The following is a 19,558-nucleotide window of genomic DNA, read 5'->3' on the forward strand; positions in this document are numbered from 1 at the left end:
CCAAGTCTCGTATTTCAATCAAGCAGCGTCGTTGTTTCTGATCAGGATCCAACGTGTACGGTACAAACTTTGCATGCACTTTACTTTTCGTCCAAACATTCTGGAAAATCTTGAACTATTGGATTAGAGACATTGCTCCGTTGCCATTTGCGACACAACAAGGTTCACACACTATGGCCGCACGTCCCCTGCTTAACACATCCCTGCTCACAACTGACCGGTCGCAGGCACAGCGCTCGTTTAAATTTCTTAGCTCAAGCTGACGCCTCTCATACGCCAGGAATGAAATCAGTCTCGGAACATTTTGGACGGTCGGTGTATGTTCTCTAGACTACGTGTGTGATCCACACACTCAGAAAAAAGGAGATTAAAGCTCCTTGAAAAGTAAAATTGCTAATTTAAACCATTTTTGTGTCCGATTTATCCAGTGGAATGGTGAAGAGGACATATTGTTTCTTAATGTAATCCAATACGGAATAACGTCATTTCGAATCATTAATTAGTTTCACTTATAATCAATACACGGTTCTTTAATAGAGTTGGCCCTACCTAATCTTCGGATGTGGTGTTAACTGAGGGAGTGCCAAGAAATGGATTCCACATATCAGAAACGGCTTTTGTGCTGAAGGAGGAAAAGGTTTTTCGGCTTGTGTTCAGATAAATGAATAAGCAGCGTCTTTTAAATTATAAAAGTGTCTTTCATTTCTCTTTCCAATTATGCCAATTTATAGCCTACTCGGGGCCGTTGAACGTAAGTGTGTAAATTTTTTTTTTTTGTTCCTGAAGCAACGGGAAAGAGCATTACGAAACGGGCGGTGGGTAATTAATCACCGGCAACATTGCCGGGCGACTGGCAGCTGGTAATGAACATTTGAAGTCGCTGATGACGCGGTCTTCAGCCAGTGAACCTGCTTACAGCAAGCACATCCTCGCTGGGGCAGGTTTACGCAGGACCCAGTCTATACAGCATACGCAACAGCTATCCGAGGCAGTTTCCCTGCCGTAACAACAGTTGAGCACTTCGTATCTACTCCTAGCTCGTCGTTTGGACTGCCATTAAGTTACTCCTCTTTTTGTTATTGAGTTCCTGGAACGTTCTAAACCTTTGCTGGAACGTTCTTAGGACGTACCGTGATGTTATTATACAGCCACAATGTGATATATCCTTCCTTTAGTGACAGTGATTTTAATTCTGTTTGGTGCTTAGTTAGTATTTAGTTCTTCAGGGTGCTAAAAGGTGAGATCATCAGCTCCTTGTGTGAAGTAGAGATGAGGTGGTTAAAATTTACTTTAAAAATGTCCGAATGGCAAAAAGTAGCGATTTACAAAGTGTCAATCTTTCACGTGAAATTTGTAGATCGCCTTGTTCCATATTAAACATGTTTTGCCAATATTTTACACAATTTTTCTTCTTCACTTGGTGTAGGTTCTAATTTCGAAACTGTCACAGTTTCTCTTTTGCGTACATATTGTGCTATAAAAAATTGATTCTACAATATGACATTCTGTCTTTATATACAAGAACATACCTTAATTGGGAATGTTTTACACTACTTTATTTTCTTCATATGAAGTTGGTTTTAATTTTGCAAGTTATATAGCTTTTTCTTTACGTACATAGTGTGCCATAACATGAGTTTCACAGTTTGCAATTTGGCTTTATATAACTTATTTCAGTGTCTTCCGCTTGTTTTAATATCACGTGATATGGCGATAAGATGGCTCTGAGCACTATGGGACTTAACTTCTGTGGTCATCAGTCCCCTAGAACTTAGAACTACTTAAACCTAACTAACCTAAGGACATCACACACATCCATGCCCGAGGCAGGATTCGAACCTGCGACCGTAGCAGCCCCGCGGTTCCGGACTGCGCGCCTAGAACCACTAGACCACCGCGGCCGGCTTATGGCGATAAGAGATGGCTCTTATGTTTAGTACCGATAATATGATGCCTCTAACACAACGTTTGTACGTAACAGTATATTCTCACGAGTAGCTGCTCAGAATTGAAATTTTGGTTGCAGCTTAAGTCCAAAGTATATCAGTCAGCATTTGCAGCACTTGAAGAGCTTTGAATGCCAGTTTCATTCAGAACTACTTCTAAATTGCCTTAACACAAGCATTTATTTGGAAGGTTTTTCAAGTAGGAGATCAAAACGAAAGTAGCACTTTAAATGTCCCATAATGTCTACTTTTCAAGCGGTAAATTTCGGAGTCATAGGAAAACGAACTCGTCCTCTAGAGAAATATCTTCAATTTCCCTCTAAACTCCCCGTTGCCTCCCGAAACAGAGTCGAGCAGTTGTTGCAATGATTTCCTGAGGAAATACAAGCGACTACTTTTTAAAATAGGCCTGAACCATCTAGTGTTGTTATTTTAGCTATAACTTTACATCTTTTATCATAATACATGATTTGCTTGTGAGTATGGCTAAAGGTTGCCAGTTTCCCATGAATAAACATCATACGGCTCCAAATTTTAGAACAGTAATGAAGACTACAGGGTGGTCCAAAAGTCCAGAAACACCCTCATAAAATTCAAATGGAGTAGCAAACAAGGAAACAGAGTCCCTACACACGAGGAACGAGAAGGGGGTAACTTTATAGGCTATGCCACCAACATGGCGGCCATCTTGAAAGCCGCCATCTTGGATTCAACTCCAAAATTTCAAATGGGAATGTGATCATGTGACATATCAAACAGATAGAGAATTTCACCAGAAAAACAATGCCATTGTTATATTAAACATAGCTTTATTCATTCTCTGGTTATAGCCAGTTACATGTGGCAGTGGTGGGACGCTCGGCAGGATGTGTGTTATGTGCCAAAGAGACATTACGCCGATGTTACACAGTCCCGAGAGACCACCAACAGTCATAGGAATGCCTCGATATGTTGTCCATTATGTTGGATTGTTAATGCTATCCTCCGAAACCAGTCCTGATGAACTTTGGCCAACACATCTGGCTGAATTTGACTACACGCATCAACAATGCGCTGCTTTAGATGATGCAAATCCGTATTTTCACAGAATAAACCAGTGCTTTGACATGACCCCAAAGATAAAAATCCTAAAGAGTCAAATCTGGTGAACGTGGTGGCCACTCCACAGCACCCCTACGACCAATCCACTTTTGAGGGAACTGCACATACAGGTATGCTCGCACATTGTACCCACAATTTGGGGGGGCTCCATCATGCTGGAAGAATTCCGGAAATGTCCCTTCCTCCGTTAACAACGAGGGAAACACTTCTTCATCCAATAACCTCAGATAACCGTTGGCTGTTAACGTACCATCAATAAAAAAAAGGTCCAACGCCTTTGGTACCCCACACACCACACCAGACCATCACTTTTTGTGAGTCGACGGTTTTGGAAGCACCAATCCAGTGCTGATTTGTGTCGGACCAGTATCTGTGATTCGCTTGTTCACTTCACCATTGACAAAGAAATTGGCTTCCTCACTGAACAGCACCTGATAGGGGAACGTGGATTTCTCTGCAGCTGCTGTGTCACCCATTCTGCGAACTGTACCCGACGGTCTGGGTCATCCTTGTTCAGGTGTTGCAGCAGCTGAATTTTGTACGGGTGCCATTAGTGCTGCGATAAAATTCGCAGTATGGAGGTACGGCTAACCCTACATTCTTGTGACAGCCGACTAGTACGCCGTTGCGGACTCTTGCTAAATGATGCCAACACGCTCACTGTTGTTGCTTCATCGGTGGCGGATGTTGGTCTTCCAGCCTTAGGTTTATCTGCGACAGAACCTGTTGCTCTGAATTTGGCCAAAAGATTGGCAACTGCGCTGTGAGTGATGGGCTGTCTGGCTGGGTGACGACTGTTGAAATCCTCAGCAGTGACCCGTGTGCTTCTTTCTCCTGATAGCAAGATGATTTCAATGCGTTCTTCATGTGTTAAGGACATGTTGTAACCTGTAAATAAGAAAACAATGATTAAAACGTTAGCATGAGTAAATGATACCTACCAGTTAAACACATGTAACATATCAGGCATGGGATAGTCACTTTCCACCGTTTCAGACTCTATTTTATGATTTTTCAGTGCGTAATACTCACGCTGCCGAGCGTCCCACTGCTGCCGCAAGTAATTGGCTATAACCCGAGAATGAATAAAGCTAAGTTTAAAATAACAACGGCACTGTTTTTCTGGTGAAATTCTCTACCTGTTTGATGTGTCACATGACCACATTCCCATTTGAAATTTTGGAGTTGAATCCAAGATGGCTGCTTTCAAGATGGCCGCCATGTTGGTGGCATATCCTATAAAGTTACCCCCTTCCCGTTCCTCGTGTGTAGGGACTCTGTTTCCTTGTTTGTTACTCCATATGGATTTTATAAGGGTGTTTCTGGACTTTTGGATCACCCTGTACTGTCACTGACAATACTCGTGCGAGGTTATTTTTGGGTCATTAGTCTTCTGGCTAGTTTCCTGCGGACCACCACAAATTGCTCTCTTCTCAGTTATTTGTTAGCGGTGTGTCTGTCCCCACAACGGTTTTTACCATCTACAGCGCCCTCTAGTACCTTCGAAGTTATTCCCAAATGTAACACATGTCCTATCAACCTGTTCCTTCATCTTATCAGTGTTTTCCATATGTTCCTTTCTTCGATGGTTCTGCAGAGGACCTCATTCCTTACCAGTCCACCTAATTTTCAACATCCTCTCATAGCACCACATCTCAGACGCTTCGATTCTCTTCTTTACTGCTTTTCCTACTGTCTAAGATCCACTACCATACAATGCTATGCTCCCTTTGCCAGTGCCAGTTTCCTTTTGATGTCTTCCTTGCTCCGTCCATCGTCGGTTATTTTGATGCCTAGGTATCAGAATTCCTTAACTTCGTCTACTTCATGATCCACAATTCTCATGTTAAGTTTCTCGCTGTTCACATTTATGTTGATTCTCATTACTTTCCTTTTTCTTCAGTTTATTTAGTCCATACTCTGTACATATTAGACTGTTCATTTCATTTAGTAGATCCTGTTATTCTCCTGCACTTTCACTGAGTGGAAAGTCATCAGCGAACCTTATCATTGACATCCTTTTACCTTGAATTTTAAACCCACTCTTAAACATTTCTTTTATTTGTGCCATCGCTTCTTCGGTGTATGGATTGAATAGTAGAGGCGAAAGTCTACATCCCTGTCTTACAACCTTTTTAATCCAATCACCATGCTATTTTATATAACCCGTCTCTCTCTACAGTGTACTGCTGCTCTTCCCAGAGTTCCGAAAATCTTGCACAGTGTTACATTGTAGAACCCTTTCTATATGTCGACAAATCCTCTGAACGTGTCCTGATTTTTCTTTAGTCTTGCTTCCACTGTCAACCGCAACGGCATAGCTGCCTCTCTGGTGCATCACCTCACTTTTCCGAAATCAAAACTGATCGTCATTCAACAGTTTCGCAATTTTCTTTTCCACTCTTCCGTGTATTACTCTTGTTAGCAACTCTGATGCGCGAGCCGTTATTCTCAAGGTGCGGTAGTTCTCATATGTTCGGAATTGTGTGAATGATATTTTTCAGAAAGTCTAATGGTACGCCTCCAGACCCATATATATGATACACGAACTTGACTAGTCGCTTGTTTACCACTTCCCCGACGATATCAGAAATTTCGAAGGAATTTTATCTGTGTCTGCAGCATTATTTGACCGCATGTGTTTCAGAATCACGTAGAGGCCTTCAGTATAATCTTGACATCCATCCGCTCTCTCCTTTGCACTTAACATGAGGAATTCCCATTGCGCTCTTAATGTTAACTCCCTTGCGTTTAATTTCACCGAAGGTTGTTTAACTTTTCTGTGTGCTGAATCAGTCCTTCATATATATATTTCTGTTTCATACGATATTGCAGTGCCTGTGTTATTCCAAATTAGGTTGCGTCGTGATTCAGAATAACACAGGCACTGTAATACCGTATGAAAAAGAAATAGTCGTCATTTCATTATACAAAGTACACCCGATGGTTGCTATAATCTCAACTGCGAATGACTTTCACGTACTTCTTTTTCAGTTCCTTCACATGTTTACTGCAGGTATTTCGCCTTGACTTCACTGTGCTTCCTACGTGTTTCATTTCTAAATGTTCTATAATCTTGTCTTTCTTAATTTTCCTGAACATTTTTGTATTTCCTTTTTTCTGTGAGCAATTGTATCTCTTTTATTACCCAAGGTTTCTTCGCATTTACCTCTCTTGTATCTATATCTGTCTGTCCAACTTCTGTAATTGCCGTTTTTAGAGATGTCCATCGCCTTCAAGTGATCTTCTAATTGTGGTATTCACAATGACGGAATCTACAACGCCAGAAAACTTCAAAGGCATGTCATTATTCCTTAGTATTTCAGTATCCCATTTCTTGCCCACTGATTCTTTCTGACGATTCTCTTAAACTTCAGCCTACTCTTCATCATTATTCCCTGCCAGAGATCCGAATGGGATGACTAATCCGAAATATTTTGCCAAGAAAGAGATCATCATGACGCTTTTTAAATAGTAAGCCACATAACTTGCAAGGTAACACATTTAAATTAGTCAGTGAAAGTAAACACGACGGCCTGTAATACCACAAATGTTACTAGCGAAATATGCTTAAATTTAACTAAAAAAACAGTTACATTAATCTGTTACTCTACACGTTGTGTTTAAATTAAAAATTAGTTACGGCGTAAACGGGGTTACCGAGAAAAAATTAATGTCACTTTAAAAAAATTTTAGCTCTCAGTCAGGCGTTTACTTTTGTTTGACAAATGACCAAAGAATTTTGTGGCCCCTTTGCTACCAAGCACACGCTGATAGCGGACCAGGAAAAAAAAATAGCCGAGAGTGCTTAAAAGGAATAAGCCAGTTTTTCGACCATCGTAAACACGGCAACTTCTGCTCCATTTAATGCTTACCACACCTTATGTAGGATTTATCTTTTCTTTGCCCTAAACGTAATCGAATGTTTCACAGTTACATACCCATCTAAGAGAGTGCACTGACCTCGCGATGAAGATTTCCGTGTAGAGCTGGACGTTGGCCAGTACGTAAATCATGCCGGCAGACAGGTCTCTTACTTGACCACAGAACAGTTCGGCTGCCCTGTTAACTGCCTGTCTCTGTGACGTCACGTTACGTGGAAACGTGGTCCGCCAATCGGTGCAGGCCTTACGTATCAAACAGGCCGCCTCCCGCAGCGCCGAGCCCAACGTCTTTACGACCTGCGCGATGTATAAGCCCATCTGAGGGGAATCCTGCCAGTTTAATGTCCGTTAATGCGCCTTCCCTTTAACCGGTCGGAAAGCGAACGGCGTCCCTCGCCACACACTGCCCGCCTACGGTGCGAAATTCTTTCATATATTCGCCACTGATCAAACGTACTCTTGTCCATAGCCGGCCGATGTGGCCGTGCGGATCTAGGCGCTTCAGTCTGGAACCGCGTGACCGCTACGGTCGCAGGTTCGAATCCTGCCTCGGGCATGGATGTGTGTGATGTCCTTAGGTTAGTTAGGTTTAAGTAGTTCTAAGTTCTAGGGGACTGATGACCTCAGATGTTAAGCCCCATAGTGCTCACAGCCATTTGAACCATTATATCTTCAGTAGTATGCTGCATACCAGATTAAGTACAAAATGTCCTGTTTTATACTCTACTGTAGCTTTAAATTTTACGAGGCTTTACTAATCAAGGGTTAGGTTAGACTGTTTGGGGCAGGAGACCAGACAGCGAGGTCATCGGTCTCATCGGATTAGGGAAGGATGGGGAAGGAAGTCGGCCGTGCCCTTTCAAAGGAACCATCCCGGCATTTGCCTGGAACGATTTAGGGAAATCACGGAAAACCTAAATCAGGATGGCCGGACGCGGGATTGAACCGTCGTCCTCCCGAATGATCTAGGGTTAACATCCGATTATGTCGTTTATCGTTTTAGATGATGCGATGCATTTTGCATCTCATTTCAGCGCTCGAGGTATGGTGATAATTTGCTCCTGAGATTCCATTTATTGCTGTCAGTAATAATTTATGAAGTTCCGCACAGAAATAATGTCATATATTCTCGATATCTGCAGCTTAATTTCTCATGAACCATTTGGATGGGCTGTAAAACACGAGTCACACTTTTAACCATATTCTTGAAGTGTACTGCTCTATCGCATCGTTATAATAATAATAACAATGTCGTGTAACGACGGCCTCCCGTCGGGTGGATCGTTCGCTAGTGCAAGTTTTTCGTTTTGACGCCACTTTGGCGACTTGCGCGTCGATGAGGATGAAATTATGATGATTAGGACAACACAACACCCAGGCCCTGAGCGAAGAAAATCTCCGACCCAGCCGGGAATCGAACCCGGGCCCCTAGGATTGACAGTCTGTTCCGCTGACCACTTTTTTTATATATTTTTTATTTTTTTAGGTACTTGATCTCTTTTTTTCCAAAACCTACACTAATTAAAATAACAACATGCGTACGTAACACAAATGGGCATTTTTTTTATAGCCAGCTATCCTAGCCACTTTTTTTAACAAAAAGGAAAAAGGATTTTGGAAGGTTTGTTTTTCTGCTTTTATTTTATTTTATTTATTTTATTTTATTTTATTTTTATACAAATGGGTTAAGGGAAGGCCGTTCCTCTTCGGCTACATAAACAGAATAATAGGAAGTCGTCCCGTTACGACAAAGGATGCCTGCTGCGAATTTTTCGATGACTGTCGTCTCGTTGCTGTGTTGTTTCCGTTGTTTGTTTAATCTCATAAAAAAAGGAACTGGAAAGAGGTGCTATGGTTATCTTCTCATGCCATCGATAATCCAGCTGCGAGGCGAATTATGGAATGCGCTCCAAAGAAATTTAGAAAAATATTGCCTATATTTAGAGTTCTTGACAATCGCACAATGTCGTTCGTTGAGGTAATACCAAAAATCGGGTGCTGTCTTTTCGCCATTACCGAATAGGTAGTGAACAGCGTGGCCGCTGATCCACGTCACAGAGTTAGTTTTTGCTCTTGGGAAATAAATCTTATCGGGGAAAAGAAGTGATCGGGTAGTTATCCAGTCGGGAGTCGTGCGTGTGAGAAAAGCCAATATCTGACGCACCAAATACCAAACGTCCTTTGCCGACCCGCATTCGAAACGATGTTCATCCGTGTCAGTCACTTGGCATGTGGCACACAAGGGTGAATCGGCGAGGTGGATGTGATGTAGGCGGGACTGGTACAAGTGTTTCCCATTAACAGTTACGTACCATGCAGATTGCACGTCAGTATCAAGGGTGGTGGCATTCACTGCCTGCCACACAGCGCGTCACTTTGTAGTGGGGTGTTTGCTTTCAATCACATTCGGCGTCCTGTTCATTTGCATGGCAGCATATACCGCCCTCGTCATCATCAAGCGTGTGGGTAGTAGTGAGGTGCGGATGTAGCTTAATTCAAGGATGAACTGGCTAATGTAGAGGAAAGGTGCTGGGATGTCCGATATCATCACGGGGGGTGCGAGTGAGATTGGTCGTAAGGCTTCCAGTAAGAGACTTGTGAGGCACGTCGGACTTCGTCGCCACAGTTGCAGCTGACAGCTGACAAAAAGGGCCTTCGCTCTGTTCTGAACATGACAAAGGCCTAACCCCCTCTGCTCCTCGGGAGGGTTAGGGACTCGTAACGAATCTTAAATAACATGCCCGTATTAACAAAGGATCCCAAAACCGCCAACATGCGGTGAGACAGGGTAGGTGGTATCGGGAGTATCTGTGCAAAATGGGGGATACGTGACGCCAAATAGACGTTAGCATATCGTGTCTAGATGTCTCAGACGGTGGTCACTTATTCCTGCTCGCATCTGATTCAATAAACGCCTGTAGTTAAGGGCCGTTGAACGCTTCATGTCAGATGTGAAATCAATGCCAAGTCAGCGGATTGTGTCCCTGATTCGTAGCGGTGCGACGTTCTCGTCGGGTAGGTCTTTGCCTATAGACAGGGCGTGTGATTTGTGGAGATTGAGTTTGCTCCCCGATGCCGCGCCGTAGGTCGCCACCCACGCCAGTGCTGCACGAACATCGTCATTATTGCGAAGAAGGAGTACCAGATCATCCGCCGGCCGCGGTGGTCTCGCGGTTCTAGGCGCGCAGTCCGGAACCGTGCGACTGCTACGGTCACAGGTTCGATTCCTGCCTTGGGCATGGATGTGTGTGATGTCCTTAGGTTAGTTAGATTTAAGTAGTTCTAAGTTCTAGGGGACTAATGACCACAGCAGTTGAGTTCCATAGAGCTCAGAGCCATTTTTGAACCAGATCATCCCCATAGGCAGTGCAGCAAAAAGTGAGTCCACCGAGGGACATCCCAGTCAGGCGTTGTCGGAGGCCGCAGAGAAGTGGTTCTAAGACGAGGGCGTACAATATCGCCGAAAGAGGGCAGCCTTGTCGCACCGATCGCTGTATCTGTATCGGCGGCGTCGCGCCGCGTAGGAGACGCATCATTACATTAACTATGACGTCCGGATACCCCACGTGTCGCAGTACCTCCATCAAAAATGTGTGGTCGACCCCGTCAAAGGCCTGGCTAAAGTCGAGTGAGGCCAAAACTCCTGGGAGTTGGCGAGCTTTGGCTAGCGCGATCATATCTCTATATCGGCACAATGCAGTGCGAATATTATGGTCACCACCTAACGATGCCTGGTCCTGCGACACAACACATCGTACTGATCGCTTTAGGCGTGCCGCTAGAAGCCGGGTGAAAATCTTCAAGTCACTGTTGAGTAAGGTTAGGAGCCGATAGTCACTGATCCTGGATCCGCCTGGTGGTTTGTGTATGGGCACAATCAGTCCTTCTAGGAAAGCCACAGGGATCTGCGTCGTGGGAGACATTAGATGGCGGCAAATATCAGTCCATGCTGGTGCCAGCAATTGTTGATATGTCCGGTAAAATTCCAGAGAAAGGCCATCAGGTCCCGGGGACTTATGAGCAGCTCCAGCCTGTATTGCTTCAATGATTTCCTCTTCCGTTACATCTGCAGTCAAATCCGCTGCCGCTGTCGGAGAGATCGTGCCATAAGTGAGTTGAGAGACTTCGGCGATCACCTCTGGGGGATGTCGATGTTCCGAGTACAGCCTAGTGTAGTGAGCATGAAGGGCGTTTCCTACGTCGCGCTGGGTATCAAGGCGTCGTCCGTCTTCCGTCGTGATAGCTTGGGTCAGTGTCCTGCGTCGGCGCCGTCGTTCTGCAATGACGTGGTACATGGACGGTTCCTCCTGGGCTACTCTGTCTTGAGCGTGCGCTCTGACGATCGCACCCTCAAGGTGGCAACGTGTTAATCTGATGATCTGTGCCTTGGCACGGTTCACCGTCACCTGCCGTGCAGGTGAGTACGGCAGTGTTGTACACTCCTTTAAGATGCTGTAGTAAAAGTCCATGGTATGTCTCTTCCTTGCTGCAACATCTCGGGCGTAGCCTATCAAGGTCTTCCGGAGGGCTGGTTTGGCGCAGAGTAACCACCACGACAGTGTAGACTGGTAGGTGCCACGCCGGCGGCTACAAGAGTCCCACGTGTTCTCTATAAGGCGGCGGCATTCCTGAGAGGCTAGATGGGCGACGTTCAACTTCCAAGGACCACGGCTGTGCCATACCTTCTGGCGGCCGAGGGTAATGGCGCAGATGTAGGCCTCGTGGTCAGAAACAGCTGCGGGCCAAACTTCGGCAGCTCTTGTCCACACAGCTATGGAGCGCGAGATGTAAATTCGGTCGATGCGGCTGGAGGAATGGTTCGTGTAGTGAGTAAATCCGGGCCGATCGCCACAAACATGTTCCCACGAGTCCACCAATTGAAGATTATTTATAATTGTCGTAAGTTCTGCGCAGGGAGAATGATGTGGTAACTGATTCTTAGGTGCTTGGCTACAGTTCAAGTCCCCTCTGATTATCAAGGCGTCCTGACGGCCCATAAAGAGGGGCGTGATTGTATGAGCGAAAAAGGTGGATCGTTCGCGACGCCGACCAGATCCTGACGGTGCATAGATGTTAATAAGTTTGACTCCTTGGATAGTAAGAGCCATGCCTCTGGCGTCAGGGAGATACTCGACGTCTTCTGCGGATATACCTTCGCGGAGGAGGATCGCCACACCACTGCCATTGCCAGACGCATGGGAGACCCAAGTCTTGTAGCCATAGGGTTCCTTGAAGTCTGCGACGTACACCTGTTGAAGGAGCGCAATGTCGATGTCTGCTGCGTTGAGTAGATCCTGTAGCATCGCTAGTTTATGTCGGGCACGTATGTTGTTGATGTTAATCGTCGCTAGACGGTATGTTTGGTCAGCCAGGTCGGCAACTGGGTTGTGTAGGAGGCCAGGTGTGGGCGGCAAGGGTTGGCCCCACGAGGCTGACGATACAGCCGTAGTCACTGTGGTTGGAGCTTCTCTGCCTTAGGCATCCTCCTGGTGCTGTGGCTCATCCTCGACGTCATCCGCCCAAGAATCAGATGCAGCAACTGGTAACTGTTGATTAGTGCTGTCAGTAGAGCGCTTGCGCGCATGTTCAGTAGCAGAAGTGATGTTGTCAGACCGAGGCTCAGAAATTGTAACCGCCGTAGCATCGTGATGGGAAGGGTGAGTTGTGGTGGTAGAGTCCTGAGTGTCGTCCGACGCCGGATGTTCGTCCGGGTCACATATCCGAAGCAGGCAATCATCGGATGGCGTATGGCGCCGTTTCTTGCGTTTTCGAGGGGATCGTTGAGTCAGCACATGTTGTTCTGTGTCAGAATGGGGGCGACAGTCATCTGATGCGGTCTCCATTGGTAGGAAGGCAGAGGTCGGGACAATTTCCGTTTCTATTTCCATCTTCTCTTTAGGATCGTCTTGGTGGCACAATTGATCACCGTCTTGAGGCAAGTCTGCCGATGACGTCGTAGAGGGGAATATGCTGTCCGCCACACTGTCATCGACCACTGACTGCAATATGGTGTTACGATCCTGGGCAGGAACAGCTGTTGCGGTTGCAGCCGCTGCATACGTGATGGGGAGTGAAGTAGGCGTCGCCGGGGATGGAACTTCACCAGCCGGTGTCTGAGTCAGTCGGCGTTGAATGCAGGCCGATCGCATATGTCCTTCCTGGCCACAGCCTGCGCAAGTACGCGGTTGTCCGTCGTACATGACAATGTCTCTGCAGCCGCCAATTACTAAATAGGATGGCACATGCTTCGTCAGTTCAATCTTATTTTGTCGCACTCCATTTAAGACGGGGTACGTCTCAAACGTTTGCCATTTTTCAGCCAAGTGGCTTAGCATGTTGCCGTACGGTTTGAAAGCTGTCATCATCGGGCGGGACTTCGAATGGCAGCTCGAAGACCCTCAGAGTGCGAAGGCCTAATCCAGCGTGGTCGATCGTGACAGTTCCTATGCGACCATCAGAATGCTCAAATTTAAGTCCATGAGCGTGTCGGCACACAACATCAGTGCGCGCCTTTTCATTGATCAGTTTTATGTAGACGACACTTTGTGTTATAGAAAAGTGGATCCCAATGATGTCTTGACGTGCAATATGAAGTTCTTCCCGGATGAAACGTTCAATATCAAGTGCTCGAGGTCTTGCGTAGTCCGCTTGAAATGTGATCTTAATTGTGGATTTGCGATACGAGTGCGCCATGGCACTACCGAGACACGGACGCGTGAGACTCGCCGCAGCGGAAGGTAAACAGTGAACACTCGCGCCCGCGGTGCGCTAACAGGGGGACACAGGCACGACGACCTTGCCCCACCGCTGCCAACAGCGGACTGCGGACCATAGCAGCGTTGACAAAGGGGTGATACTTTTCATCACCTCAGCAGCAGAAGTGGATTAGAATGGTTCACTTTCATGGTACAGCAGTTCATGACTTGTATAACAAAGCATAACATTTTGTTTAGTTGCAAATTTCCGTGTGGGTGTTTGATCAATATTCCCCAACGGTTTTTTCTAAGGTTTAATACTGAAGACAGGGCAGCATTTTCCCATTAATGGTGTGAACATCAACCATATATTTCTCTGCTCGGTCACAGCAGCTGTTAGCAATCATTGTCATGACACTGTAATCACAAGCAGACATCACAACATCTGTTACCGCAATGCAAACATTCCTTTCCTTAACTTATGTAGCGAACTGCTCAATTGCTCAAGAGAAATCGCAGGCGGATTATCAATGAGTATACAGGGCGTAACAAAAATGTACGGCACAAATTGCAACACACAGTTCTCACACGTAAACGAAGAAATTATGTAATATGAACATGGGTCTGGAAACGATTTGTTTCCGTTTTACAACTCATTTTCTCCAACTCTTTGATCATGGAAAACACACACGAACAGAACGCACCTGCATACCACATGCAACTCTTTCTCACAGGGAATGTTCAATATGCCGTCCGTGGGCATCGGAAAGTGCATCAATCGGCCGTCGCAGTGAATCTCTGATGTGCTGATGTATCCTTGGAGTAACGCGTATGGTTTCGCAGCCTTCCATAATACGAGCACGGAGGGGGTGTTTGGTTGTTGCGGGAAGAGACCAAACAGCGAGGGCATCGGTCTCATCGGATTAGGTAAGAACGCGGAAGGAAGTCAGTCGTGCCCTTTCAAAGGAACCATCCCGGAATTTGCCTGGAGCGATTTAGGGAAATCACGGGAAACCTAAATCAGGATGACCGGACCCGGGATTGAACCGCCGTCCTCCCGAGCACGGAGGCTCTGAACATCTTGTTATGCGGTGCCATACACAAGAGCTTTCAAATGCCCCCATCAATAAAACTCCAGTGGGTTTAGGTCCAGAGAGCGTGGAGGCCAGGCAGTTCGTCCATTTCTACCTATCCATCGGTCACCGAATCTGGTATTTAGAAGCCGACGTACGTTTAACATTAAAATTAGAAGGTGCTCCGTTTTGCATGAAGTACGTGTTTTATCGCACATCTAAAGGCACAGCTGCTAACAGATCAGGCCGAACATTCTCTACGAATTGTGATAACTTTGTCCGTTGAGCCTGGTGGTAAAAAAGTGAGGCCCTACCAAACAGTCACGAACAATGCGGCCCAAACATTGACAGAAAATCTTTGTTGTTGACTTGCTTCGACAGTTGCGTGAGGATTGACGTCTGCCCGTACATGCCGACTGTGAAAACTTACAATCTGATCCCGTTGAAACGGCGCCTCATCTGCGAACAGCACCGTTGCACTATAATTAGGGTAGACGCTTCGCTGAATAAACCATTCGCAGAAGAGTAGCCGTGCAGGAAAAATAGCTACTGACAGTGCCTGCACACACTGTAAATGGTATGAATACAGCTGGTCCTCGTGTAACACTCGCCAGACAGTCATTTGGTCAACATCCAGTGTTGTACCTACACGCCTTGTACTGACACTAGGATTGTCGTCAGCTGCATGAAGGATTGCCGCCTCCCGTTGCGGTGTAATTCTCCTTCTAGGCCCCCCGCCGGTCGTGAGTATCACGCTTAAATGCCCCATGTTCCCTAAGACGACGATTAATGGCGTCAAACGTTTTCCTGTCGGGTCACCTTCGTCCTGGAAATCTCTTCCGGTAAACGCGTTGAGCAGCAGCACGTTGCCGTCAGCTAATCCATACATCGGCACCTGCTATCTCTGCATTTGTGTACTCTGCCATTTCACGAGCCAAGTCTGTGATTAACTCTACGTAGTAACCCGCGTGCTTGCAACGATCTTACTGATCGCTGGGACAGTTGATGTTACCTGTAAACAGTGACTTACGTCGCATGGCAACAGCGACATGTAAAACAAAACACTGGCGGTGCACGACGTAACCAGATGTCACCAACAGTGCGTGTTCCCCATCATTCTAACGTTCTGTTCTCGTGTGATTCCCGTGATTAATGAACTGGAGAAAGTGAGTTATAACATGGAAATAAAGCGTTTCCAGACCCATGTTCATATAACATAATTTCTTCGTCTATATATGAGAAATATGTACTGCAATTTGTGCCGTAAATTTTTGTTAAACCCTGTATAAAATGCTTTAGTAAACTTTTTGTGTGTGAAGAAGATAAACACCGGGAAAGACGGAATGGCTCGTTTGCTGACGTACATGTGAGAAATTAAGCAAAATTTATAAAAGGTTTTGAGACTGATAATACATCTCTGCTTGAACGAAATAAGTCCCAAACAGAACTGCTAGGAGCTCTCGATTCCTCTCGCTGTATTCAGAGAGCCCACATAAATGACAGAACGTGAACGTATATATGAGTACAACTATCATAGGAACAGCACGGAAGTACTAGCTGTCATCTACGTGTGGAATTCACAAATAATGGTCCGGCAAACATGATGGTAAGGTGTGTAACGAAACTGACCAGAAAAACGTCTGACACGAAATAAGTGATCCCAAATAATAAACAGGACAACTGCTGTTTACAAAGGATGCCGGAAACGACCTCAGTGCTTTGATGCAGCAATGTGCGCGATTCATCGCACTATGAGATACGGGTAGCGCTTTCAAGATTCTGCTGTAGCTGTTCCACTGTGTGGATATTGTTTGAATATGCTTCACCCTGCATCGTGCACACAGGTAAAAATCATAGTTAGTGATATGAGGCGATTATTTTACTGCTAGCCCTGTTTTCCCAGAACATTTAGTGGACTCGTTCCAAGGTTGCAAGTGCGGTGTTTGCTGTTACACCATCTTGCTCTAGTCGTCTTCTTCAGTCAGTTTATAGTCTCCAATACACATTTGAAGACAGTTTCATGTTGGCCATCAAGTATGTTATGAGACCCTAACATTTCCCGGCGAATTGAATGTTCAAATAACTTCCGGGTTTGCTGCCGGGTGACGTCGTCGACCAAGGCCGATATTTCGACAGGAGCACACCCTGCCATTCTCAAGGCACAACTGCAAGGAGGAAGCAATGTGCAAGGGAATTTAATACCTCGGTTCGCAGAGGACTTTGAGGAACGTGCATTGGAGTCAGCGACCTTGAAACCTGCGTGTTTTTTTCAGATATGTAGACGATGCTTTTGTTGTTTGGCCTCATGGTAGTGAGAATTTAAACCGGTTTTTGGAACACCTGAGTTCAAACCACCCGAATATTCAGTTCACTATGGAGGTGGAAAAGAATGGATGCCTTTCCTTCCTTGATGTGTTGGTCAGAAGGAACATTGGTGGTACGTTGGGACATTCTGTTTATAGGAAGCCTACTCACTCTGACTTGTATCTGCGAGCTGATAGTTGTCACCATCCAGCTCCGCGTGAAGGAGTACTTCGTACCTAGGTTCACAGGGCCCACGTTATTTCAGACCCTGAAAGTTTGGCAGTTGAGCTATCACATCTCGAAGTCACCTTTGTCCGAATGGTTATAGTGAGAGGCAGATAAAACGTGCGTTGCGCTATCAGCCTTCTGTGCAACGGGTGAGTGACGATAGCAACGAAGTGGCACCTAAGTCTACGGCCTTTTTGCCTTACGCAGGAAGCATTCCCTACAGGACTGGCCGCATTTTGCGGAAATATGATATGAAATGTGTTTTTCGACCACCTTCTAAGATTAAGCCCCTGTTGGCGTCCGTAAAAGATGATCTTGGTTTGCGTAAGGCTGGTGTCTATCGTATTCCTTGCAGTTGTGGCATGTCATATGTTGGTCAGACAATCAGGACTGTGGTGGACCGGTGTATTGAACATAAGCGTCACACATGCTTACTACAGCCGAGCAAATCCGCTATTGGCAGAACATTTCCTTGACACCGGTCATCCTGTGGAATGCGAAAACACGGAGATTCTGGCTTCCACGTCCAGCTATTGGGATAGTGTTATTAAGGAAGAAGTTGAAATGAAACTATCAAGCAACCTTGTAAACAGAGATGGTGGATTTTGTTTAAATGCTGCTTGGAATCCGGCTCTGTCTCTCATCAAAAAACAGGACAGAATTAGTGCTACCTCACCTGTTGATTAATAGTCACTATCTATATCTGATGTTGGTTATCTTTGGTTGTGTGTTAACTCAGCGGTTACTTGTTCTGTGTGTGGTATCTTCCTTGTTTCTCCTCTGTGAACCGAGGTATTAAATTCCCTTGTACATCGTTTCCGCCTTGCAGTTCTGCCTTGAGAATGGCAGGGTGTGCTCCTGTCGAAATATCGGCGGTGGTCGACGACGTCCCCGGCAGCGAACCCGTAAGTTATTTGAACATCAAGTATGTTGTTCGTACGGCGTAAGAATTTGTTGTTCGTACTGCGTAAGGCGCATGCTAATCTGTTTTTGTGATATGGATCTCTCAGCGCTTGTGTGGAGAGCAGGCCTGGCTTCTAGATTCATTCTTCTTTTACTTCCACGTCCACTTCCGTCCACAACAGTACAAATACAATACCACGCTTCGGATGGTCTCATAAAACTACTATCCCTTATTGGTAAGGCCTCACACGTTATAAAAACGTTGAACGTAGGTAGCGTCAAGCCATCTATTGCAGTAGCCTACATACTGAATAAATGAACACAAATATTAAATATGTGCATGCACATTATGTTCCACGTTACCGACGTGTAAACGATAGACAGCCGCCTAAAAGTGAGACGTGCTAGTCTCACTCCGATTATGAATAAGAACAGCAAACACTACGTGGTGTTGTAAACCATGCGCCGCGCTTAACTGACATCTTATGTCGCTTATGTCATGGGGAACTGGAGAGTATGTGTCTTTTTTTCAAGTGGAAAGTGCGTGGAGAAGTCTAACGTCTGTGTGGTGTGTTTGTTGCATACGTGACAATATTGTCCAGCTACATTATCAGAATGGTAGAGGTAATTCAAAATAAAAAACAGTGCATCATGTCCTTTGATGTCTACATGAGTGTAATTTCGATTGTATTTTGTGTCTGTCAAGTTGACTTAGTTTTGAGATGCAGAAGCGAAAATTTAGCGACGCAAAGTAGTCTTACAAAACACAATAAATCCGCAACGCTGAATAAAAACATTAAACAAATATCTATAGTAGATGATGTCACAATATATACGCACGGACTTTCAAAACTGAAAGACAGAAAAATAATAGTTTATCGTTCACTTGTAAAAGTAGTTGTCACCACATAAAAACAGTACTTTTCTCTAACGACACTTAAGAGAGGGCAAGGACATAACTGCATTTTCCCAAGTATCTGTTTTCGGGAAGCGACAGAGGATGCGCTAACCAGTTGTGCTTCCCCCTTGTTTCAGGATGGCGTCATCACTTGTGCTGACGTCATTGCTGGCGCTTCTCATGACCAACGAAGTGTCTTCGTCGCTCGTCCCTGGTAAGTACTGCGCGACTCACACAGCTTCAGACACAATTACCTGTACGTGACCAGTCCAAAACTCTACATCCTGGAAAAAAGCTGCTGATGAGCAGCCGTCTGGTACTATTAAGCTAAATCCGCTCCAACTACCGGCCTGTCTCTGGAATTTACCTTCACCTTACTCATACACTTGACATTTTATCAGCGTTTTTCTTAAATGATTTCTAGCATGTTCTTTAACGTGACGTTTTATCTTATCTTAGACTGATTTACCAGTTAATGGAAACAGTTTAATTTTTCCTAGTTTTTATTTGGCATGTGATTGAATTT

This window comes from Schistocerca piceifrons, chromosome 2, assembly GCF_021461385.2.
Source record: "Schistocerca piceifrons isolate TAMUIC-IGC-003096 chromosome 2, iqSchPice1.1, whole genome shotgun sequence".
NCBI classification, from domain to species: domain Eukaryota; kingdom Metazoa; phylum Arthropoda; class Insecta; order Orthoptera; family Acrididae; genus Schistocerca; species Schistocerca piceifrons.